The 26712-nt window shown below is 40.4% G+C and overlaps 1 protein-coding gene across 3 annotated transcripts in view; it reads left to right on the forward strand.

The window, feature by feature from the left end:
- Positions 1-10620: 10620 nt before the first annotated feature.
- Positions 10621-26712, forward strand: part of LOC128356914 (nuclear receptor coactivator 3-like) — a 60028-nt gene continuing 43936 nt past the window's right edge. For all 3 annotated transcript variants that reach the window (XM_053317102.1, XM_053317101.1, XM_053317099.1), the window contains exon 1: positions 10621-10755. The gene's annotated coding sequence lies outside the window, so the exon portion shown is untranslated. The remainder of the gene's footprint in view (positions 10756-26712) is intronic.

The following is a 26712-nucleotide window of genomic DNA, read 5'->3' on the forward strand; positions in this document are numbered from 1 at the left end:
CCAGCAGACGCGAGGGGAGTGTGTGAGGTGAGCAATAGAGCAGGTGTGGACCGATGAAGGAGCGTAGAAGGGGTGGAAACATCTGGAGGGATCAGAGGCACTAGAATGAAAAGCAGACGGGAGTAAAGACTAATGGAGGGAAGAGTGAATGCGTGCTTGCGTGTGTTGTGAAGAGGAGAGCAGTGCCCTATCAGTGTCCATCAGAGCCAGTAAATGCAAATTAACGTGGTCTATAAATGGTAGAGATAGAGAGAGGAAAGGTGAAATAAAGAGGCTATAGACAACAGTGAGATAAATGAGAGACTGGATGGGAGGAAATAAAGAAGGAAAAAGATGTCAGTGGGTAGATTTTCATCCAGCATCACCCCTCATAAAATGGTTCCCCCCTCCAACCTTATTCAATATCCAGCTTTGTACTATTCAGTGTGTTTTGTGTGTGTGTGTGTGTGTGTGTGTGTGTGTGTGTGTGTGATTGTGGTTGTTTTAATCAGACAAATCAAGAACAAATTCTTTTGAGGCAAAAAACAAAATACTTCATGCTAAACTGATGGAAAGGCGGAAATAATAATAATAATAATAATCATCATATTAATAATAATGGGGCCAAAAAAATTATAAGCCTAAATGTTATTGCTTTTGTGTGGAAGTTCATTAATGACAAATCAGTTGAGAGGGCATAAACACATTTAAATGGAAATCAGCCTTCAAGTCATGATTTAAATTAGCAAAGAGACAGATTTATAAGCACAGAAGAATTTTTGAAAGTAAGCAGGGACAGAACTGTGAGTGTTGCTGATGTTTTGAGCCTGCAAGAGGAATGTTACCGCCAGATTTAAAGAAGCTCTAGACCTCATTTTCTTGGTAGTTTACTAGCTCAGACTGAAAGCAGAGAAAAATATAATGGATTTGACCTGGATGTAAAGTGTAAAGGCCCAGTTATACCGGTATTTAAACAGGCGCAATTCTGTGGAGTCACTTGCAGGGCTTAAGTAAATACACATATTTTTTTGGTGTTGCGTCACCCTTTGGTGAACTTGATACGCTAATTCATGCTGTTGACCAACGGCAAGCCGCCTTGACCTTTGAGGGAACAGAGAGCCACACAAGTCCAAAATGGGGGAAGCTGTTGTTCTCCTTAGTACATCTGTGATAGTAGTTTATTGGAACAACCACTTCAATTTAACCCTGTTGTAGCATAGAGGATGAAAAAAAGGTAATTTGAATTCAAATGTTGGGCGCCAGACAGGAGAATGATACAAAACCAATGCTGTCATTTTTTTAGGGAAACACAAAAATGAAATAAATATGTATACCTGAGTACCTGGGTATAGAGCAAAATCAAAAACCCAGCTAGCCTATTTCCCTAGCTACAAAAGAATATGACTTTAGTTACAATTTACCAAAACATCATCTTCAACCAAAACCAAACACTTAAATCCCCTAACGATATAAAGTCAACTCAATCTTTTTTCCACAATCACATAAATCAAAACATCTTACATACATTTTACCTGATGACAGAGGTTAATAATGGGACATATATATACACACAATGATTAGAACAAAATGTCATTTGGAGTAAACAACCCAGTACTGAAAAAATAGAAAGAAGTTTGATATGGCATCTTCCCAGATTGCAAGCATGATCACTGTTCACTTGCCCACTACAAGAGTTCACCAAACCTTTTGCACCAACCATCTTGTAAAGATGTGCAAATGGCCCATGTTCTGGTGAGAGCTGCCCACTCTCCCTGATTCCCAACTTCTACTAACTGTGAGTAAAAATAGAAATTTTAATTTGATTAAAAAATTATATTCACATTTAAAATTACACTAATAGTAATAATAAAGGATTGAAACAGCTAAAAATAAATAGATAAATGGTTGAAACGGAGCGCTTCGGCCGCTGTGCAAACTTAATCAAACCAACCTTAGCATTGACAGTTAATTTTTATGAAAGATATTGTAACATTAACCACTTTTATCATTAATAGTTAAATTATATCCAGTTTAGTATATTAAAATTAACATTTATAACGTGACAAGTGGTGCCTCCAATTCATCTGAACAGGCTGTGGGGGTACGTATGTCAAAGAAGGCGGGGAAACACTGCTCTAAGTCACGTCAGGCCACCTCCCAGCAGAGTCCATTGGCATTGTCATTTGTCTTCATGCAGGCATAACCATGGAATGGATATGAGCCAGCATATATCCTTCTAAAGCATGTTATCCAATAATTGTTTTCAAGCGGCTTCTCAAGTTTTCAACAGCTCAGACTCTGCCAGAACGGCTGGGGGAAATTATGAGAGCACATGTGGAACCGAGTGTGCAAAAAAAATCAGGATATTTTGCTTAAGACTTGTTTCACGCTTCCAAATATGTCCCCTCAAATCTGGATTGATTTCAGCTTGAATTTGCTCTGTACTCAATCACTAATGAACTGTCCTACATACGTTTTGTTTTAACGCATTTGTACTTTTGTGGTCAGTCCTTGCTGCCTATGGCTTTATCAAAACATGACACTGTGTGGCATGTTGCAGTGTGAGCTTATTGGGCCTCAGTTATGAAGTCAGCACGTGTCACTTTTGCCTGAAGCATCCACATTGAGCAAAGCAGAAATCAACAAATATGTAGAGGGAATATGAATATGATTTATGCATGTCCTCAGACTGTGTGGAATGCTTTATATGTGTGTATGTGTGCGTGCAGCTGTGCACCAACAAGCTGTGCATCTGGAACATGAATCTTAACACACCTACATGCATGTGCACACACACAAACACACAAACACACACACACACACACACACACACACACACACACACACACACACAGCCCAGCCCGCAACTGGGACAGCTGACAGCACTAGCAGGGTCACATGTGTTTATACAGTCTCATCTGTTCCTTCGTTGCCTGAACTCTCTCTGTAACACTCGGTTTGTGCACTCCTCCGCAGTGACAGAAAACACACAGTTTCACATTCCTCCACCTTTTTTGTGGGATTTTTTTTTTTTTCTCCAAACAGCAACTTTATCGTCCCTCGAGGCTTTCGGGCCAGTGATTCTACAACTGCCCCCGTTTTTGCTTTATCTGTTCAATCATGTTGTATTGATTTTGCATTGGATGATGCTGAGGTAGGTTTCGCAAGCAGAAATGGAAGCAGAGGGTAGCAGCTACATGGGACTGGACCATATGGTGGATTCATTAATGTATGACAAACTAATTGTTTCCCACAGCTCCACCTTTATCTCTCCTAATGTCTTTTTGGGCATATTACCTGAGTCTAACTTTTCTCCCTTTTGAATACAAATTAATAGATTATCACTTGAGTGCTAATAAGTCCACTTCAGTCTATGCCTATATAATCGAGGTCACCTCTTAACCTTCCTACGTCTTCATTTTTACCACCAATCCAGCTGGATGTGGAGCATAAAGATGATATTATGTAATCAGGGCCTTAGTGTGATCCAACATAATTTTTTACCTCAGATTTTGTGTCCAAATTCAGCAGAGGTGCTCTTGATGGTGGGAACTTGTGTTAAGGAAAAATATATAACATTAATGTGAAGTGTATTAATTCACTTGGTTAGTTAATTTATGTTTCCTTATTTTACTCTCAGCACCCATGTGGAGAACATACAGATGTTAACAGTATTTTCTGCATATTGGTTGCTTCTTTTCTCTCTCCACGTCTCACATCTGTGTGTGTTAGTGTGTGCATATGTGTGCGTGCATGCTGGTAGCTGTTCCACTACCCTCCTGAAGCCTCGTCCATACCTGTTTGGAATTTTAAACAGCTTCCCTGTTCCTCTCACCTTCCCACAACTCTCTCTGCAGTCCCCTAAATTCTCACTGAGGGATTGTTTCAACAATAAACTGTACGTTGGTAAATCTTCTTCTTCTGTCCACATGGTAACCTTCTAATGGATTGATATCAGGCAGTAACTGTGCTTTATTGCGTCTTTTAGGATTATAGTCAAGTAGGATTGTGAAGACATGTTGAGCTGCTTTAGTGTAGATGAGACTTTGTCAGGTGTGTGTGTTGTGTCTCTTCGCATTACATTTCATTTTCTCCCATTTCCCTTTTCTTTTAGCCTCAGGCAGCACTACCAAATTTTCCAAGTGATGGACAATAAGTACCATAATAATGTGGTTTTAAATATTGTGGAACTGCAACCTGAAGCCAACCGGCTATAGAAAAACAATTCTCCACTGTTTCCTTCTATCAGGAAAACGCCTAATGAATTAAATGTGTTTTCACTCCAAAATGCAGAGGCATATCCACAAAAAACTGCTACCAGATACTTTCAAAACCAGTTAGTATTTTCAAAAATAAAAATAAAAATGAATTATTTCTAACTCCAATAATAATCCAATTGCCACTTAGTATGCTATGTGTCATTTTTTTAAGTAAGAAAACTCTACAGTTGTAATTGCAAAAATAACTGTCTGTTGCTACAGCAGAGGAAATAGTTAAAGGATCATACCAGTGCTATTGCTAGCTTTAGTCAATTTACAAACAAGCTATACATTACGGCAAGTCTGTTTCAGAGGCTTTTAGTTCTTCATAATTTCGGTATGTAATAAAATCAACTTGTGATAATATGTGATATATATATACATTTATTTATCTATTTTTTTATGAGACAGTCAGTGAAAGTAGTATTAATTTAGAAACATGGTCAAACTTCCAAAACTTGAACGTATGTGAAAATGCAACCAAAAACCAGAGCCTCACCTTGCCAGGCCCGTCGCAACAGGACAGGCAAACCAAGCAATTGCCTGGGGCCCCGAGCTGGCCGGGGGCCCCCAGACAACGACTGATTTTGAATTGAATGCAACGACAAACTGTGTGCGCGTCCCTTTAATGCTGTGATGGTCAATGCAGGAAAGTGCAGCGACACTGTTAATCCCCCTCAAAGGTGCCCCCCACACTGTACCTATGTTCCTAGTTCGTAGTTGAAATATAAACAGCAGCAGTGTTCTTTTTAAACCAACAAAATATAACCTCTTAATACACGCCCCATATTTTTTATGTTTTTGGTTTTTACCCTAAAAGACGTCATACACCGATGGAAACCTCAGACTATTGGCTAAAAGGTTATCAACTTCATTTCACCGAATATTTCCATAGGCTGGAACAGCTGTCAATCAAAGCCTAGTTGTCGTTGTCGCTTCTTTATATGTCTATGGGTCACATGTCCTTATTGGCTTTGGAGGCATGTACTGCCTGAGCACTGATTGGCTTGTGAGTGGTGTCGTCAGAAGCAGAAGAGGCTCACGGTTGTAAACATCTAGTCACGTGTACTCTGAGATGAACGTGCAGGTCAGGAAATGACGTAAACGGACCGTGTATGGTTTGTTATTTGTGTTATTACGTTACGTGTTGGACTGAATACATGGACATATTGAGGAAAATATTCCAGTTTTATGGAAACGGATTTCATATTTCACAAGAATGGATATTTGGCGAGCTGTACAGAAAGTCCTGAGTCATAAGATGATCGTTGTGGATAAAGGGAAGACCTTGAAGGTATGTAGCATAATAGCTGTTCTTACTTTAGCTGAGTGGCTAGCCGAGCTAATTGCTAATACTATTACGGCTGTGAGCAACCATACAATGTGTGAGTGGTCTTGAATGAATCAGGACAATCTAAGCTTTCTAACAATGCACGGCATGAATATATATGTTTAAGGGTTGGTGTTTAAAACATTCAGAAGAACGTGTCGCTACCTACTAACATCCGTCCCGTCCCGTAAGAGGAACAGCGTGCATTAAGAGGATACACTGCTCTTCATTCATAGGAACATACACTCTGCCTTTTCACTCTAGAATACGGTGTGTAATGTGTGTCTATGTGTGTGTAGTGTGTGTGTTTAATCCAAGACATGATGTAGTCATGCATTGGAGTGGAGGAATGTTAGCATTGATGTGGCAGCCAGGTACAGAATTACGAGTTCGTTTTTTACATTGATCAGAGTCAACTGACTCACTTGCGTTGCTGTTGCCTCTACCGCTACTCGTTTTTTGTTTTCAAACGACGCATCGACGCACAGTTTTTGCGTCGACGTATTTTTTGCGTCAGCGTAATCGATTACGTCGACGCGTCGCCCCAGCCCTACTTTGAAGCTGATAAAGACATATATGAGGTCCACCATGAGCCAAGAGAGGCTCACATGACTGGCCGTTATGTCAATTGAGCGTGATGTTCGCAGGTCTTTGGACATGGAGGACATTGTGGTTGCCTTTGCTGAAGCCAAGGCTCGCAAACAGCAGATGTAGATATTTTGCATATTTTTTAACGGTTAATCTTATATGTGTGTGTGTACTTTTATCTATGTTGGATTTTATATTTAATACCGAATTTGCAGTTTGTTTATATGTTGATTGCAAATGTTCAAATAAAATAAGTAAAGATACTATGTGTGCAGTAGCCTATATGTAACATTTGTAAGCAGTATTTGTAATGTTAAGAAATATTTTATTGATATAATGTGTGGTTGAACTTCAACAGTGTGTCTATGCTGTGGTTCCTGTAGGCTTTGGGCGGGCGGGGCGTAGGTTTTTTTTGCTGTGGTCCAGGGGGTGTCAGCGTCGGTGGGCGGTGGTGGTGGGGGGGCCTCCAAGTTCATTTAGCTTGGGGCCCCCAAATTCCTTGAAACGGCAAGGTGACCTTGCTCTCGCAAAGTTACTTCTCCTTCCCCATCGAACTGACATCAGCTTGTTCACGCCGGTCTGTTCTGCTGCCTTTGTTCACGTTGTCCACTTACAGATTTCAGATTGGATAAAGTTGGCTAGAATGAGAAAAATAACCAAAATCCGACTATTACTCTTTGTTCACAAGAGGTCGCCGAAAGGATTCTGGGAGCTAACCAATCAGAACAGAGTGTGCTCCTTGAGAGTGGGGCCTTAAAGAGACAGGAGCTAAAACAGCCTGTTTCAGATCAAGGCTTCATAAAGGGCCAATATAAGATGAATAAGGAGATTTTAAAACTGTAAATCATGCAAAGATATTCCAGTCTAACCACAGAATAAAAACATAGACCTGGAAATGTGAACGTTATGTCTTCTTTAACACAGTGATGCAGCTTTCCAAAGGCTTGGTATGTCAAAGGTGAGGCAACTCGTTAATCGTGTGTATCATTGTTATCGAGCCTTAAATGAGTAACTTAACACCGGATTGAAAAACAATGTCTAACTGCCCTGTCTGGCTTTCAAGTTTCAAGTCTGTTCCACCTCTGACAACAGCCACCGGCAGTGTGTGGTTGGGCGTGGTCAGACGTTTACTCCATTGATGTCACACTGTACTGACACACCCTGGATTACACTTCTACACCACAGCAAGATGAGAAGTTTAACTACTGGATATCTACAAAAAAAAGCTTGACTATGAGCATCCTTTTTTTAAAATCGGTCTCTTATGAGTACTCCAAAGTGCAATCGTAAATTGTTGGATTACCTGGATACATTTAAAAAGTCGTTGACGGTAAAATTATAACAATACTCTCTGGAAAACAATATGTCTTTGAATTATAGTGATGCATTATATTATTAGGGGTTAGAGCTTTCCAACATACAGTATCCTCTCTCTGTCATTGTCAATTTATTTCAAACTCAGTCCTTAGCTCCCAGCTCTTCTTGAAGGTCAACTGCAGTAACATACAGTAAACTGACTATGATACTCTTTGCTATAATCACCTGCTTTTCTCTTTACCAACTTCTACCTTCATCGAGCTTTTTGCACTTGCAGTTATTGGTTCAGTGAAGCTGGCCAGTGAACCTCCAATGGCCTCAAAGTCTAATTTCTTTTAAAGAAGGCTTAAAATGTCTCTAAATCCTTTGGCTTATCCCTGCATCTGTGTGTGTGTGTGTGTGTATTGCAGGGTTACAATATCTGAACATGAAGCATACAGTACATGTTTGATTAGTCGTTTATGAAATGAGCAAGTGTATGAGATGCATTTTAAGTGACAATCAAAATTAATTTATAAAACCGTTAGGGTTGTTTTATATCTGTTCAGGGTGCTTGAATAATAGCACTGAAACTAAATTCCAAGGATGTTGCTAAAGTAATTTTTGCTTTCCAAGAACATTCACATTTTTGCATCCCTCAATGAGTTTTATTCTAATCACATTTTCTTCTCCTTGGCAGCTCTTTTCATTTTACCTGATGAATTACGCCTGACCCGCGAGGCTAATTGCTTTAAACCTTCTCCACAACCCTATTTTAACATTTCCTTACTCTCCGTAGTGTCTTATACTTTTCTCTTTCTCGTTTGCCCTCCCTCCCCAACTTTCCGAGGCACTGTGGTGTAGTTGTACCTTATTTTCACTCCCTCTATGTTCTTTCGAGCAACCACACTTCCTCTCCTCCTCCATCACACTGACAACTCCGCACTCGCTTTGTCTCTCCTCTTTTTTTTTTCTACTTCTGTGTTTCTTAACACCTATAGGTTTTCCCAGCTACCCCACTCTTCAGGCAATAGGCACCATTTATCATTATCTATGATCTTGTCTCTGCATCTTCTTAAACTGCCTTAAACTAAACTCCACTATCTCATCATCTTGTCTCACTTCTCTCTCACCTTCCTCTTGTCATCTTCTTTCATTCCCACTGTCATTGACACAACAGGAACCTACTCACTGTGCGTGTGTGTGTGTGTGTGAGTGCGAGTGTGTTTGAATGTGTATCTATCCATCTATCTGTGCTCTTGTCTGCCTGGTATCACCATGGTGACGGATTTTGGTGCTATCTGTCCCTGCCTTGTATATCTTGGCAGCCGTCCGGGAGCTGTGTCGACGTGTCCCAGTTCCGGCCACCCGGCACCGACGTCACTGCTCCATGCTGACCCTGCCAGCTCGCATATGGAGCCCACATATGGGCCTCATCTATAAGAGATAGGCGGCCTGAAGGAAACACAGTCCCGCCAGCGAAAGCAACCCAGTTCACAGAAGGTTGGCTCCGGAAAAAAGGCTGCAGGATGTGGAGTGACATTTCAGTGATTGTCTGTTTCACAAGGAAAAACAACAACCAGAGTTTTGATAGAGGAACAAGCCTTTTCTTAACAGTAACAGGTTATCTGTAAGAGATACTGACACCTCATGCTATAGAAGTGTGCCCAACATTGTTTTAATATACAAAGCTATGCTGGCCAACAATATGAGGTTTTATTTTTTTCTCTGTCATCTTGTTCACCAATATGAGTGGCATGAATTCATATGATATTCATTTGTTGATGTTATTGTTTGAGTTTGAGGGCTGAAATACTGAATCAGTTGAAGGTTTCTTTTTCACAAAGATGAAAACATGCATTTCACACCCTTTATATATGAAATATATGAAATATTACATATTATTACATGTTTCACATATTACTACATATCATATATTAGTATTATACTCCCACTTGACATACCACAACTGCATGGTAACTTAGTACTAGTATTTAGAAAAAGGAAAAGGGCAAATTACAGGTGGAATGATTAACTGATTAATCAATTGTTATTTTTTCTATTTTACTCTAATGTTTTTCTCAACTGTACATTCAATTTATTTGGGTTTTGGACAGTTTGTCACTGACAAAAGAAGCATATTTTTTCAGTAGACTATTTCCATAACGACACTAAATTAAGTGAACTTGTACATGTTTCACACATGCTGCACAGTTTCAGATTTTATCTTTTTGGGTGGCTACTGGTTTCAGTTCATTTCTGTATGGTGTGAAAATCAAGTAACAGACTCATGAAACTTGCTGGGGTTGTGTAATCCACCCCTGTGAACAACATGTCTACATTGAAATAGTGAAAGTAAGATCATTTTTGCATGGTTGATTTGACTCAGCACCTCCTACCAATACCATAACTTTGACAAAAATAAATTCAGATGTGATGGTTCACTGTGATTACACAACAAGAGGCACAGCTAATTAGGCTTTTATAATGTACAAAAATGAATTAGATAAAAGTGGATACAAAAATCTAAATATGTAGCTGTGATGTAAAGGGTAAGTGATTTGCAGTGAATTGGCTAAAACATGCAAAACCACTGCTATGGTCCTTTGAAGTGTAAGAATTAATCCCAGTTTGCAATTAACTGCATGTCTCTGGCACATAAACGAGACTTTGATTTATCCAAATGGCCCAACTCATTATTATCAGACAAGGATAAGACTTTCGCGTCCTAATTTGCTCTCAAGTTTAGGCTGCCTCATTCTGTGACCCCCCCACCCCTACTCCCACCTTGCCAAACGCCCCCTTTTTTTGGTGGAAAGTCTGCATGTTATGTGTGTGTGCGTGTGTGTGTTTTTTTTTTTTTTTTTTTTTTTTGCCTGAGGGCCTCTCTTCAAATAAACGAGGCAGTGTTTGCTTTTCGTCCTGAGGTTAACTGGAAATTCACACCGTGGCATCTCCCTCTTCGCTCTCGTATCGTCGCTGACATCCGTCTGCAGGCTGCTAGACAGACAGTGCTTTGCCCCCGTACCTCCTCCTCCTCCTCCACCTCCCCTCCTGTGCGTTATAGTGGTGGAGTCTGCTTGTGCCTGTAGTCCATATCCGGGTTGGATAAGTCAGTTGAATACGCTGTGCTCCATTTAAATTAACTACATTACCCAGAAGTCCAAGCAGAGCCTCAACTTACAGAACTGGCTTCTTGGGCTTCGGGAGTGTTTCCCATTTAAACAAACAGTGCCGAAGATGGCGGAGAGTTAATGGTGTAAAGAAGAAATTATCGATCCGGCTGAGAGATACGTCCACAAGGTAAGCATGTCCTGCGTGTTTGCAAGCGTCCGGTGAATTTAAGCAGACTTTACATTTGGTTTGCATGTCGACAGAGGACGGAAATGTACTGACTTGGGTTCCCAGCGGCGGTGCACACTCACACACACAATATTGGCATCGGTGCGGTGCGGAGCGGAGGGCACAGTGCATGCTCTTTCTTTCTTTTTCTATTTGTGTGTACATGACAGCAAATATTTCATAACCTGTTCGTGACGGCGGATGAAGTGCAAGCCAGTTGTCCTATTTGTTATCTAGTGTGAAGTTGCAGAATGAATGAATGTTTGGTCGATTTTAATAAACTTCACTCGGGCGATCACGCAAAGCTTGGTCAGTTTTACGCACAGGCTGTGATGGGATCAGAGAAAGTGTTTCCAGTTTAGATACATTGGCAAGTTAGAGCACACACACGCACACGCTTAAACACAAACAAGCAAACAAGGTGATAGTTTAACACATTTTTTTGTCTCGGTTACTGCTTGGCTATCCGCGGCTGGAAACTGTACAAACAGCTGAGCCTTAACGCTGTCGCAACATGAGGGAATTTGGACCGAAATGTTTGTAGATCTGAAGCGTGCAAGCATGTCAGACTGAGTGTTAAATGGAGCATGTTTGAAAGAGGCTATAGATGTATTTTTAGTGATTTGGGTACATGCGTGCGATGCGGGAAGAGGCAGACGATGCTGACTGTATGTCTGTCAACCAGTCAGTCAGCCAGCCAGCCGGGGTCCCGAGTGCTGAGCTATTAAATAAAAAGAAGTGCACTGACTCTGCTATATGTCTCCGAAGTGCAAGACAGTGCATTGAATGGCGCATGTAATGACTGTAAATGTGTGAGGTGAAAGAGTGACTGGTCGCCGTGCTTGTGCTCCCACCCCCCCTCCCTCTCTCTCTCTCTCTCTTTGGTCTCCTTCATTACCTTGTCAGTCCTGTCATCTGCTTTATCCTCCATAACGCGTCTCACTGTATATCTGCAGGGGGCAGCAACGTGGCCCTCCCGCTGTACTGTAACCCAGAAGGTCCACAGTTTGATCACTGAAACAGCCAGCCAGTTATGTGCATGCCTTTTCTATCTTTTGAGAGAACCAATTTCAATTGAAAAATTCTATTATTTATTTATTTATTTATTTATTTATTTATGTTTTAGTTCTCACAACTTCAGAGGGCAATTTGAGGATTGAGGATTGAGGCTTAGTTTTAAGGTGAAGGTTAGAATTGGGTTTAGGTTCAGTTTAGGGTAAGGGTTGAGTTTAGGCATTTAGTTGTGATGGTTGAGGTTAGGGTTAGAGGCTAGGGAATGTATTATGTCTACGAGTGTCCTCACATGGATATAAAGACAAATGTGTATAAAAAATATATGAAAAGGCCCATGTGTCCTTGAGCATGACACTAAAGCCCTACTACAGTACCTGCTCACGCTGGATAATAGCAGGCTGTTCTTCAGTGTGTGTAAACAGAAGCTGAATGGAAGTGATAGTTAGATAGTTTATGTCAACGTGGACATGTGAGGTTGACTTCATTGTGTTGAAGTCAGTGTTCAAATTCAGACCGATTTGCAGCTTTGTTTCACAACTGAATGGGGCTGCAAATAATCATTTCCATTATTGATTATTTTGTTAAGTCTAAAAAATGTGAAAAATCTTCCCTGCAGGTTGATGTCTTTGTTCCAACAAGAAATCCCAAAGACATTGATACACACACAATGATATAAAACACAGAAAAGCAGCAAATACTCAAATCTAAGAGGCTGCACTCAGACAATTTTTTGAGTTTTTGATTCATAATTGACCTAATTCATTAACAAACACCCCCTTGTTTGTGCCAAAGCCTGAAAATAATATACCCAAAATAAGATTGTTACTGTTCTTGGTCCCTTTTTGATTTGATTGCAGAACTTACTCTCTTCTGCTTTTATTATGATGTACAGTTGATGATTCAAGCAACTGCTGCTTGTTAAGGGGTTTTAAACAATTATCGACAACTGATCAGTTAATTGATCGTTTCAGCTCTAAGTCTATAATTGGCTATCTGTTGCCCATATGGGGAGAGGAGGGGGGGGTGTGGCGGCGAGGAGCCCTGGTCTCATTCCACAACACCCCTCTCCTGACAGATTTACAGTCATCTCTGTGGCCCGGGTCTCTGCACACGCGTAAACACACACGCGCCTAACCCACTTACTGAGGAATCGAACAGAAAGGGTGTGGGCAAGCTGTTCGGACCCGTAGGCATCAACGAGGGGTCTTCGCTAAGTGGATGGCGGGATGGGATGAATGCGAAGAGGAGGAGGGTGACAGTGATGCATGATGTTTGCTGAATGGGAAAAAAAGGGGACAGAGGTTAGCAGGGGATGCTGGTGACTGGGTCAGGCACTGGGGGCAGGGCTCACAAGGCTGAACGGGAGGGAGGCAGGACCTCACACACCAGCCTGGGAACATGGGAAGCTGTGTGTGTGTGTGTGTGTGTCTGTGTCTGTGCCTATGTGTGTGTGTGTGTGTGTGTGTAGAGGAAGGGGAGGCGTGCATGGTAAGGGGAGGGGCTCAGGTGGAGCCTCTTGCTGGAATTTTACCTGGAATTTTTGTCTTTTGTGTCCTTCCTGGTCTTTTGTTGATCTTGTTCCTGCCCTGCTGGGTTTTTTCTGTGTATCAGGAAGTTTTCTGACTCAAACAGTCCACATTCTTTGCTTGGCCCTCTCTCCTCTTTTTGGTATGTCTCTCGCTGTCCCCTGCCCCCCCCCCCCCCCAGCTGCGGTGTGGTGAGCTGAACTGCTGTCCTGCCCCCTCTCCAATGTCTCAGGATGTGTTAAAGAGGAATTAATCTTCACCAGCTCTCATTGATTTCACTCTGTGGAGGAGGGGTCCTTTTTTTTTTCTATCTCACTCATCATTGTCCTCATGTCCCTTACTCGGGCATCCCCACTCCAGTGGTTGGTAACCCCGTGCCTGATGATAGCTGTGGGAACATGATTTCAGTTGGGGGTGCTCCCACACAAACACAAAATTTGAGTATATTAAATACCTGCTATGACCCCCGCCCCCCCCTGTGCACATATACACATGATGCACAGCAGCGTAACTTCATTGATTATTTAAATCTCTGGGTACACGACAGGATGGGTCGGGATCTAATGGTAATTAATGTTCTGTGTTCCTCTACATGTCAAAAGGTCAGCTGTTACATACACATAGTTCAGATTCATACAGTGAAATAGTTTGGAGTTAAGCAGCCGTCCTCCGGATAAATCCTGAGCTCATACAGAACTGTTTCCTGTAACCTGTAACATTGAAGTGTTACAATTACTCAAAGCAACCTCTCTTCTAAAATAAATCATTAAAGAAAAGGGTTATCTATCTACAACACACAACAAACATTTGTACAGCTTGTGCTGCTTGTCACAATTTAAAAAGCAGTAAAGCCTACACAGACTAGAAGAGGTGGACTGTAATGTCTATAGTATGCAGCTTCTTTTGTCAGACGTGCCCGGGTCTTTTCCCTACTCGTGAAGGGTTTATCTTTGCTGGACCAGCTCGCACACAACAGGACAAAAAAAAAAGAAAAAGATTGCAACTACACCAACGGGCCCATGGTTTGCCAGCAACCTGGAGGCAGGGTTGCTGCACCTAGGGGTGGGGGTGTTGCAGAACCTCTACTTCCTGTGACTATGTGCCTACACTATGTGGTCTCTCTAGGATTTTCCCGAATGACTAGTGCTGAGAATCTTTTGATACTAGTGACAATACAGTACTTGAGCTTCAATACCAACATTTTCCTGTGCTTTGCTGTCAAGAATTTCTAAAAAGGCCTTGTTTAAAATTTAACAAATAAAACCTCTTTAATGAAATGATAATAAAATCAATTATTAATATTATTAAAATTATTATTTAAATCAGGACTTGTCTGACTAAAGAATAAGTAAACTTAGATAATAATAAGATAATGCTACTGCTCAAACTTTTTGTAAGTTGTTGAAGTCCTCCTAGAGATTAATAAAATAATGCGTATCACTAGTCATTCTCTGGTTTCACTGACAGAAATGTCAACTATTTTCAGCTAGTTGTATATTGTTTGGGGTTTTTTGAAATGTATTATTACCTTCTTTTTTTTTGTTACTCAAATCTCAATGGGTATGATGTAGGTCCATGTATTAGCAAGCTAATGTTAGTTTTGTCAGTTGGTTTATTTGTCTAGTTTACCCAGCAGTTATACCCGGCAGTTTGTTGGGGTAAATATTTAATAATGATAATTTCCAAGGAGGAACTGGTTTGTGTGGTGCAACTGGTTTTAATTTAATTTAGATGTGCAAATCTAGACATAGTAAACACTTCTGTTATAACTAGGCTTAGTTCAAACTGACATAGAGCTGGATCGACTGGCTCCAGTTCGCACATAACCTTGTTTGGCTGCTTATTTTACATACTTGTTGATATTTTTAAAGCATGATTTTGTGGTACAATATCCGCTAGTAGAAAGTAAAGCAGTATCTAACTAATATGGTTATGTTTAGGTACTGGCAACACTTGGTTAGAGAAAGGTCATGATCTTGGTTTAATCCAGTCTGCATTGACTCGAAGCACATTTAAGTGACATCATGATCGTTTGCTGATCATCACCAAAGTGCTTTTGTTGACTCAGGATGCATCCTGCATGTGGTGCATAATTGGGAGTGCAATTTCAGTTGTATATAAATGTCATTTCTAGGAGACAGGATTGCGTAGTGAAAGGCCTATTCTGACAACAATCTTTTGGTACCATGTTTTATATACAGTTTAATTTACAGTACAAAAGACACATTGAAGTTTAATACCTATCCCTACCCTGTCAGTCCTCTGCAAATAAAAAAAACAATAAAATAAAACACAGAAGTAGAATTCAAATGTCTCACTCCAACGACTTTGCCTATGTCAAGGCAACGTTTACCATCGTTCGCGTCTCTTCTCCAGAGCCAGAAACCGCAGAGCCGGCATTCCCGTCTGTAAAGTTATCAAGAAGCATGTTTTGCTGCTGCTGCTCTGATAATGAATTGGAGATAGACAGGGCATTTGTGTGTTGGCTTTAGCTTTGACACCCAAATGAGCTGTATTTTATCATGCAGCTACCAGTTTGAAACCAGAATTAAAACCCACATCCCGTTTTAAAAATAAAACCAAAAAAAAATATGTTGGCTGACAAGACCACTCTCCACTTACATATGAATGGAAGTCCTTCACAAAGAGTTTAATGAAGTTTATGTTTTAAAACAACAGATGGACATTTATCCTGAAGAGTTGAGGATTATCTTAATTACTTGTTGATTCTTTTATTTCAGTGGGCTTTCCCCTCCCTCTCTCCTCCTCCTCCTGCTCACATGAGAAGTGTTTGAATCTCAGATAAACTGAAAAATGATATATAGTACTTATAATACAAGTGTAAGTGCCTTTGTTTATTCCTCTTATGTGCTGCAGATCTGTGAGTGAAACCACTTGGCTCTAGGGGCTGAGCCGGAAGCTTATGGTGCTTTCATGATTCAAGACAATACAGGAAGTAAGTTGTTGTCATAGCGCCATGATTTCTCAGCGTTGACACCACCTGCAATATCACAGGTCAATATGTCCAAAATGATGCCACGACAAGGAAATTAAGGAAGAAAAGTGTATAAACTAGAACAGTTATTTAAAATTTAAATTATTTAAAACAGTTCAGATGAACTCATCTTTCATAAAGGAGACTGTTAAAGGAGTAATTTGACATTTTGGCAGCTGCACTAATTTGCAGTTTTGACAAGAATTAGATGAGTGCCAAGTAAGGATTTTGTTTTTCAATCTTTGGAAAGAGCTAGGCTACATGTGTCCTTTTGTTTCACCTATTTACGCTAAGATAAGATAAGCTAAGCTAAGCTAAGCGAACTGTCTCTTAATCAGAGCTTCATATTTAATAGGCTCTAACTCATGGCAAGAAAGTTAATAAGCATATTTCCCAAGATATTACACCATTTCTTGAAAACAAATATATCATTTCATCATTATTATATACGTTTCCTATCCTGAATGTATATACATTATTATTTTGGCTTATATGATACACAGCTTGAGTTTCATCATGTGACATTTTGCATGAATGTGGATAAATAACACTTATTTATTATTTAAGTTCCACTGTTAAACAAAATGCACCCAAAACCAACTCATCACAACAGCTGGGGAAACCAGAGTCAGTGTTCATGTTTAGTTAAGTTTTATTAGGATCCCCATTAGCTACAGCCTGGCTGAAGCTATTATCCTGGGGTTCCAACCATGTGGAAAGGAAAACAGTCTTGAAGTCTTATTACACAAAAAAGTAAAAATGTTATTGACTCATTCTCATCTATCACTGATGCACTTGCAGAGAGATGAGACTTAAGTGGCCAAACAGTAAGACATTTATCAATTGAATTTCAGTTCATCTTTGTTTTGTCATCATCACAATCTATTTTAAGTTCATTAAAGTGTTTTTGGTCAAGTTAAGGAGCTGAGTAGTAGTTAAGACGTTTGTCTGTGATAATGAAATCAAACACACTTGGAGAGATGAGCCGATGAGAAACAGAGAAGGAGAGAGAGAGAGAGAGAGGGAGAGAGAGAGGGGGATGAGCTGGTGCAATGTCAGGATAACTATCAAGTGCATATTCTCGGTTTCTGTTTCCTTTCTTTCTCTTGAATGCCTCAGTGCAGCTCGTGTCCTCTGCTGCTTTTTTTTTTTTCTGAGAGCCATTTCTTCTGTGAGAGGAATGTCAAGTGCCCATCTCGATGTGATTCTCCCTGTTCTGTGTGTTACTGTTTTGTTACTGGCGGTCCGCTCTCGATTACCGTGTGTTTCTGCTCCTCCACTCTTCTTTCTGCTCTTCTTTGCTTCTTTCTCATTGAACGCAATTCCAGATTAAGTAACTTTGTCATCCTCAGAAGGTAATTGTTTGTGCAGCAGCAACACCACGTTAAACAAAGACAACAACAGACATACAATGCTTAAAAATGTTATTCTTAAAAAAAAAGATGAAAAACCACATCCAACTTAATATCAAACATTGTGTAACCAGGCTTTCTTTTGTGTTTAGTAAAGGTCCGTGTGTGAGTAAATGTGAGATGAAGGAGTGGGGGGGGTGGAGGGGGGGGCGGTCATGGAGAGTCGTTTTATTAACGTGGCGACTCCCGCTAAAATTCAGGGAGTGCTGTTGCATCCAGCTGTTACTGGTTGCGCGAGGCTTCGTTGCCACGGCAACACAGCCCTGCGCGCCTGCTCAAGGTCGTTCATCCAGGTCTGAACTGAGCAGCGTGCTGCACATAGGATGCACACGAAGAGAGAGAGAAAGAGGGAGAGAGAGAGAGAAACAGAAGAACTACTTCAAAGTGACCAATCAAAAGCACTTCAGTGACGTTGTGGTCGGCGAACAAAGTCAGCCCCCACTACCCCCCCATCCCCTCTTTGTTATATACACACACACACACACACACACACGCACACACTTACTTTCTTCAATAAAGAAACAAACAAAAAAGAACCCCTGGCCTTGGGGCTTGTAGGTTCTTTTGCCAGCTGATAAAATATTTAGCTGGTCAGTGGGAGAGAGAGGGATACAGTGGCTGGAGAAGAGGAGAGCAGCAGAGCTTGGCTTTGTATTTTTTCTTCTCTAATGGTGCATTGCTCAGGCTACCTGGGGCTTCTTCCACCTCCTCTCCTCTCCTCTCCTCTCCTCTCCTCTCGAGTCCTCTCCGATCCTCTCGGAGGGCTGCAGCATCCCTCGGGGGATCTGCTGCATGTTTGCCGGCACAGACTGGACTCAGCAGCGCAGCACACATTGTACACCAAAGGCCGCCATACACTGTGTGATAGAAGCAATCTTGCAGGTTCATTGCATGTCACACTGTGTGAAATTGGGTCTAATAAAATCATGGCTGCAATCTGAGTCAGATCATATCAACTTAGATATCATCATTAAATGAAACCAATTTTGAGGGAAGTCAGTGTGTGTGATAAATGCCTGGTGAATCATAACACTGTGATATGAACATGCAAGCACAGACATGTCATCAAATTGTGCAAAACAAAAAACAAACATTTTTTTCAACTTAATTAAAAATGGTTATGATGCTGTGTCAGCCAGTGTATTCTGCAATTTAATGAACAGAAATTATGTCAGTAAACTGAACAAAATTAATCGATTTAATTCTTTCAAACAAGTCAAAAATACTAAGCCCACATTGTCTGTAGGAAAATGATTTGCTGCTTGTCTTTGTCATATACAGTATCAATGCATTATCCATTCATCTGCTGATTATTTTCTTGATTCATTGTCTTATATTATAAATATTAATATTAAAAAGCCCCACGGAGATGCCTTCAGTTTTCTTGTTTTATCCAACCAACATCTGAGAATCTTAATTTATTGACTTGACTGTTATATTAAAAAAACAGGAAATGCTCACATTTAAGAAACAAAAATATTTCCAGATTAATTTTTGATAGTATTAGAGCCCAACCAATATGCATCGGCCCACCAATATTATCAGCAGATATCAGTATTGGCGTATATTATGTCTGGTATGTCCCAATAGAACTTTATATAGGCAGCTTTTTATGTATATATGATCATGTTTCTTAATGCAAGTTTACTTTTTTATTTATAGTTATTTATAATTATTACATTTCCAGTAAAGTTTACTGTTTCAGTGCACTGATGTCATTTCATACAATTTATATTAAGTTTATTCTTAAACTGTAAAATATCATGCCTTCATTACATATCTTTGTCCAAAGTGTTTGACCACCACATTTGAGGAATCATTGCAAAATACGTGTGTTCATATATTCTGTATATATAAGATTATCAGCTAATATATCGGTATTGGAATTCATTTACTTCCTAATTTCGGCATAGGCCGCAAAAATCCAGTATCTTTTGGGCCCTTGACAGTATATTGAATATCAATTATTTTGGAAAAAATAACCAATTCAAAGACATCACCAGGGGCTCCAGGAAAATGAGACGGGGAACAAGCTCTGTCAGCAGTTCTTACAGATAAGAACGTGGCTTCTTTTTTGAAGCTGTCACAAAATCACATATAGACAATATGTTGGTGCCTAATTTGGTCGGTGGTTTTCTTCTTCTGCTTTTCTCGTTTTGCCCTCCACAGGGTGCACACAGAGTTCAGTGGGCTGTACATAAAGCATTACATGCAGTCACAATTTCGCAGTGAGAAATTGTCGAGTTTTTTTTTTCTTTTTTACGGTCTGTGACGTGATGGTGCACAGCAGACGTCTGTGTGTGTGTGTGTGTATATATCATTGTTTAAAAGTAACGGAGAGTTAGGAAAACACAATCTGTCACCTTTTCATGAGGTTGGATTTTGGGTGGAGGAGGAGGAAGAAGAGGGGGTAAGTTTCACGTTTCTCCTTGCTGAAAGGTAATAGATGCTTGTTGAAGGGGTCCTCACAGGGGTGTATATGTCTAAGAAGGGGAGTTCTGTTTTTTTACTTATTTTCCATTGTAAAAATCCAGGCTTAGTTAATGCGTTTTAGAGCTCTTTTACGTGCCTGTGCACACACATACACACACACACACACAAACATTTATGAGGTAGGAGTTGAGGTAAATGTTACCAGCTGCAGCACAGCGAGCGAGTGGCTTAAACTCTGTCTGAACCCAGCTGTTACGTGACCACCTCCTCAACTTAATTCACTCCCGTCCTGCCTTCCACTTGGCCGCCACACCTCCTATATCACTCTACCCCAACCACACGTGCACGTACACAAACGCATATATACACACACCGTCATCTCCATCCACCAGCTCGTCTCTCCAGTGTCACCAGCAGCAGCATCACTCATCTCAGGATAGCGGGAGAGCACACTCCAAGGTCCGCCACCCCCACCTCGTCACCTTGGTGTGGAGCAGCGGGCCGGCTGAGCAGGCTTCTCCTGATTGGCTGTCCCTCCGCCTCCCATCCGAGGTCACGCTGTTGCTGCTGTGATGTCACAGGTGCTTGTTTATCTGTATCTCCTCCTGTCAAACTCAATTGCAACATACTCTACAAAATGGTAGTGTTAGTGATTACTGATTGGCTCTGGCTTCTTCGGAGTGCTATTTTTTATTATTAAAGTCATGTAATCACACTAACCCTTTTTTTATTTTTTTATTTCTTCCAATTTGGCTCAGTAGGTGATGATACTACCTTTTACTTCATGAAGTTGATGTTTACATTTCTCAGTGCCACATATGACTTGGCGATTTTGAAGGGGTGTACATGGCGTGTGGAGGAGACGCAGGCTCGGGTTCTAGTCAAACTGCTGAATTTCACATTCAGCTGTGGACGGCGACTAAGCAGAGTTACTACCTTTACCCATCTGTTTCTGCCAAGCTGTGGAAGATGGGAAGAAGCCCTCGGTGCATCAGATTCGGCTTAGGCAGAGGGAGCGTCTTTGGTTGAATCAGCCCCCCCCCCCCCAAACACACGCTCGCTCCCCTTATTTTCTTTTACTGCCTCCCTCTCTCTCACAATGAATCTGTTAGTCCTGTGGGATCCGATTCGTAGTAAACAGGCAGTGACATCTGCATGCTCTTTTTGGAGGAAAGGGGGCCAGACTTTAAATATTGATTTGACACAATGTGAGATAAAGATTCCGGTTTCTCTCGTGTAACTCTTTTGGAAGCTTTTTATAGCTGTTGTTTGCGTGTTTTTTGTTGTTTGTCAAGAAAATAAGGCTTTACCCAAAAGAAGGCTTCACTTGTGTTTAGGGTTCTCCTCTCGTTCCGCTTCTCGCTGCATATGCATGCGTGCTCCTGTGTCTCAAGTCAGCTGTAGACAAGATGGCCAGGATGAAATATCATCTCCTGTTGGACTCAGCTGCCCACTCAGGTAACCATCAGGTGAGCAGACTAGGCTTGCCTGCAGATCCAGAAGGCTGCTAATGATGTTTATTGAGCTGATCAAGCTCGACTAATGGAAGACTGACAGACTGTTGATATCCCTGGTAGATTTGAACATAGCGTGCTGGGGAAAATATTCCTTTTAGAGTTGTTCCAATACCGATATAGAAATGCCTCCAATACTGCCTAAAATGCTGGATGGGGTAACAGCGAGTATGCGAGTCTATGCACTGATCTGATACTGATATTAATAAAGTTTAAAGTAGTTTCACATCCATATAAAACAACAGTTGTCCTGGAAATAATTTCTTCTTCACAAGTCCAAAACCACAACCAGCAGTCACTAGCAACTATTGGTTTTGATTTCTGGTAAATTGCGTAACATTAGCCATTAGCAAAATGTCAGAAATTTGGTCATATTTTTTACTGGAACACACCATTTAAAAAAGCAACAATTACTGTATGCAAGGCGTTAGTTTCGAGGGGTGGCACTACTGTTGCCCATTTCAACACCAGCAAACTTATAAAGCATTTAAAGATGCATCACATGAAAGATAGCATTCATGTCACATCCGTACAGGGTTAGTAATATACAGCTGTAATTTTTTTTTTTTTTTTTATGCAATGTTATCAGATCGGTACTCAATATCGGCTGATCTGTGAGTTCAGATATTGAAATCAGTATCAGGAAGTAAAAAAACGGTATCAGAACATCAGTACTGGCCTTTCCCCTCCAGCTATTTGCTACGTGATTTAGTCCACTGTGAAAACCCAGACAAAGGTGTGTGTGTGTATGTGCAGCCACTTGAACTGGGAACTGGAGTATTAAAGGAAAGATTGTATGGAAGAATAAAGTTTTTTACCTTGTTAGCCACTTTTTTACATCATAATATAATATACTGTACAATCAGTTTAAACAAGTGCATTCCATCTTATTGTACCTATTTTCAAATTACAATTTAGATCTACTCTTAGAGACCAGTGTAGTACATTTCAAATTTTAACCAACTAAGAAAAAATCTCACAGGTTTTTGAATTAAATAAAACTCTCTCACTCTCTTTAACTTATCTCCTGTTCAATCAGGTTGGTTTTCATGATCCCCACCTAAAATTACAACAAATTAAAGAGGTGGTGTTCCATAGTGACTTGAATGAAATGCCACAACACTGCACATTTTTTACTGGTGTAAAAATGAGATTAAACAGCCTGTTTTAATCCATCCTGTGAATCACTAACACAAAGGCTAATGTGGTTGACTAGTATTGATATTGACTGAGTGAGTTGACCAAATTCTGGTGAATGATAATTAAAGCTTTGTTGGAGCAGGTCAAAAGCTCGAGACTTGTGTCGGTGCTAATTAAGACCACAACAGAGACTATTGGAGCTGCTTAGATAACACAATGAAGTAATTTGCATACCTCAAAGATAATCTTGAAAACTGAGGCAATAAATCAACCATAAGGACTCCTAAAGACAATGACAGGTTCACATCAAAAGTCCTCTGGATTGACAACTTTTCAAACACAATCACACTGGAGATGATTCATCGAACCAGCAGAATCTAGATCCAACATCATGAGGGTCTTCGGCTTCAGCCACGAAGAACTGTTAAAAGAGGAGTGTGTAGGATTTAGTGGAATCTAGGATAAAGTTGCAGAAAATGAGAACCCCTCCCCTTTCAAGTGTGTATAAGAATCTATTGGGGCTGCCAAAGTCAAGAAAAACTCAAAAGGCCATCTCTAGACCCAGTGGATGGTTTGTCCATTCTGGGCTACTGTAGAGACATGGTGATGCAACCATGGATGTATTAAAAACTGGATATGGCATTGGAGACGGTGCCCTATTCATTCCTATGAAAGCTTTTCAGTGGCGCATGAAGCCAAAAAATGTTCTTACTCTTCCGCATAGCTTCCATGTTTGGCCCATAGAGCAGACGCACTAGTGACATCAGTTGTCCGACCTGGCTAACTAGAATGAGATTTAAAATGATTTAATTGTGCAACTCTTCTGGAATTTTGAAATGTGATCGGACTGAATGGATCAAATTCTGATAGTAAACAAGTCATTTTGCAGGTGTTGTGACACTGAGAAAAATGTATCCGCTGATTTACAGACGTCTCTTTCATAATGTAAGTCTATGGGGAAAAGTCTTTTTGGGCTCGATAGCATATGTGATGTTGTATTTACACAATTTGGCCGTTATGTCAAATTGGCTTCAAGGCCTGGTGCTTGGGTGCAACATGGCAGGCTCCATGTAAGAGGACCCGCTCTTTAACGAAAACACAACGATTCTAATTTTCATGTGATTGTACACTGATTACTTACGAATATTTTGTTCCATTTCTGCCAAATCTGTTCTGTTAGATGTTTCTAAATTCTACACACTGCACCTTTAACCAAAATCATAATTGAAAGCATTCACTCCATTGTTTCAAACATTACTGATGTAAACAAACCTTTGAACAGCACCAGAAAACATTAATAACTTCAATGTAGTTAAGTGTGAAGAACTGTGAGTCAGTTTGGAGTAAAATCAAGTTTTAATCCAGTTTTGAATGTTGTTGGTGGGGCTACCTGTTGTTTACATTTGCATCATGTATTGTACCATTAAGCAGGATGGAGGCCTGTTATCACAGTGACTTTTCTGTGTGTGTGAGAAGAAAAGCAGCTTAGTAATATTTATGTGATACTACAGTAAACACACGGTGGAAACACATGCACACTGTATGTGTTAACTGAAAACCGTTTTTCTCTCACACGTCTGTGACAGGTCTCCAGTAAGGCCTTGTGGAGAGTATGTGTTAGCCCAGCACGATCTCTCTCCCTATCTCACCAGGGCTAAAAATAACACCATCTCCATACTGGACTTGGACAGAGGAATAAAAAAGGGAGGGTGGAGGGAAGAGAGAAGGAGAAGGTGGGGATGACGGGATGAGAGAGGCAGAGTGAGAAAACAACAATCACAGCGAGAGAAAGGGGGGAGGAGACGGATGGAGGGAGAGCAGGGGGGCAGCGAGGGAAAGAAAACATGTCATTAATAATTTACCTGGAGGACACTTCTAGTTCGACCTTTAGTTCTGGTCAGTGGTGTTCAGCAAAGAATAAAATGTTGTGCAGAAGGTTGTGTAGTGTTAGGAAACTCTTTCACATGATCTGACTGGTGTGTACAGCCTGGAAGTCTTCGCCCACGGCGACCGGCCAGGTGTGCTCAGGTGCTCAGCAGGCACTCAGGCTCAAAATAGCACTGCTATAAAAAAAAAATAAAAAAGCAAGTACCAGTGAGAAGATGAAATATGATCTAGGAAGGATGATTTTTTTAAGTAAAAGATTCATGACTTAGAGCTGCACAACTACTGCACACAGACAGAGGATTTCACAACTCTGGGAGCTTTTCCTAATTTCTGATTTTATGCTCCCTTGTAACAAACTAGAAATAAAGAAAACAGTTACCGCATTCACGTCACAAAGTAATCCACCAGGAATCTGTGTTTACACAAACGTGGTTTACCAGTGTAGTGTGTTTCTGACTGATGTTGCATTGTACTGAGGCAAACTCTGTCCTAGGGTTAAAATGTAGAAATTCGATACCGGGGATGGCATTTGCTTATCTGCAGCTTCATACCACCTCTAGTTACTGAAGCACTTTGGTTTACCAAAATACACAGACTGTGCAACAGGGCTGCAACTAATGATGATTTTCATCATTGATTAATCTGCAGATTATTTTGGTTTGGTCTATAAAACATCAGAAAAAAGAAGCCCATTACAGTATCCTAGAAGACAGGGTGATATTATTGAATGTCTTTTTTTGTCTGAGCAATAGTCCAAAACCCAAGAATATTCAATTACTATGATATGAGACCAAGAAAAGGGGAAAATACACACATTTGAAAAAACACAAGGCTCTGTGCTGAAACACATAAGCATTTTTTGTATTGTGACGTGAATAAACAAGTGAAATGTTAGTGCTTTGAAATTTGGGATCCTGATCCACTGAGAATCCCATTGTTGAAACGCAACCTCCCTCTACAATCATATGTTTAGCATTGTTGCTTAAAAAATGACTTACGATTAACACATTATCAGAACAGTCAAGCCAATTAATTTTCTTTCAGTTGACTGATCAATTAACTGACTAATTATTGCAGCTCTAATGTGCACAGATAGCCGTGGACCTACACAAAACAGAAATAAAATCCAAGCAAAGGCAGAAATAAAATCATGTTCCTCACTCAAAAATCTTGAAGATCCCCTTCAGACATGTTTTCAGACATAAAATTCCACTGTTTGGAATAATAAATTGTGTCTGACATATTCAGTTTAAAAAGACATCTCCTTCTCCCTTTAAAAAAAAATCCTGAATCTATGAATATGTAGATGTCTCCTACTAAAGTTTCTCAGTGTTGGTGCACTGAAGGCTTCAAGTTTCCACATCGCACTTGTGTAAGTTGCATGCAGGTCTTTGACAGGCTCAAAACTGGTTGTGATGTCACAAATCCTGCTCGTAAGGTACTTTTTACCTCAGATTGTCGTTGAGCAAAGAGAAACTTTCCCACTTTGTCAAACTCTGCTCATACTGAGCTATGTGAAGCTCAAACATCCAACAGAGGGAACCCGAAAGATAAAACACATTTTTTGGAGTGGAGGGTGACTTTAACTTCAGAGAAAGTTTATGTAGGTACTCATTAAAAATACACATCACAAAGAGAATACAGCTTGAAAGCTACTGTATGTGTACTTTTCTCATATTGGTCAAAGTGTTACGCAATCAAACTTTAACAAGATCCGATTTTTCATCTGTTTTTGTCAGTTTGAAACATCACAAAGAGGAATGGACTTCATTATGGGTCCTGACAGGAAACAGTGTGGCTTTTATCCATCAGATGAAAAGTCTGGCGTAAGTTGAATCTAAATCACAGGACTGGAGTTGATTGAAGACTTTCTGCTGTCTCCAAAAACATCAGCAAATATTACATTACGCAGGAACTCCTGTTTATAATCCCACCAGTTTCTGTGACAGAGAGCGACTTGTTTCAGAGTGAGTTCAACTATTTTGGAGAACAGTTTG

The sequence above is a fragment of the Scomber japonicus genome, chromosome 4 (assembly GCF_027409825.1).
Source record: "Scomber japonicus isolate fScoJap1 chromosome 4, fScoJap1.pri, whole genome shotgun sequence".
NCBI lineage: Eukaryota > Metazoa > Chordata > Actinopteri > Scombriformes > Scombridae > Scomber > Scomber japonicus.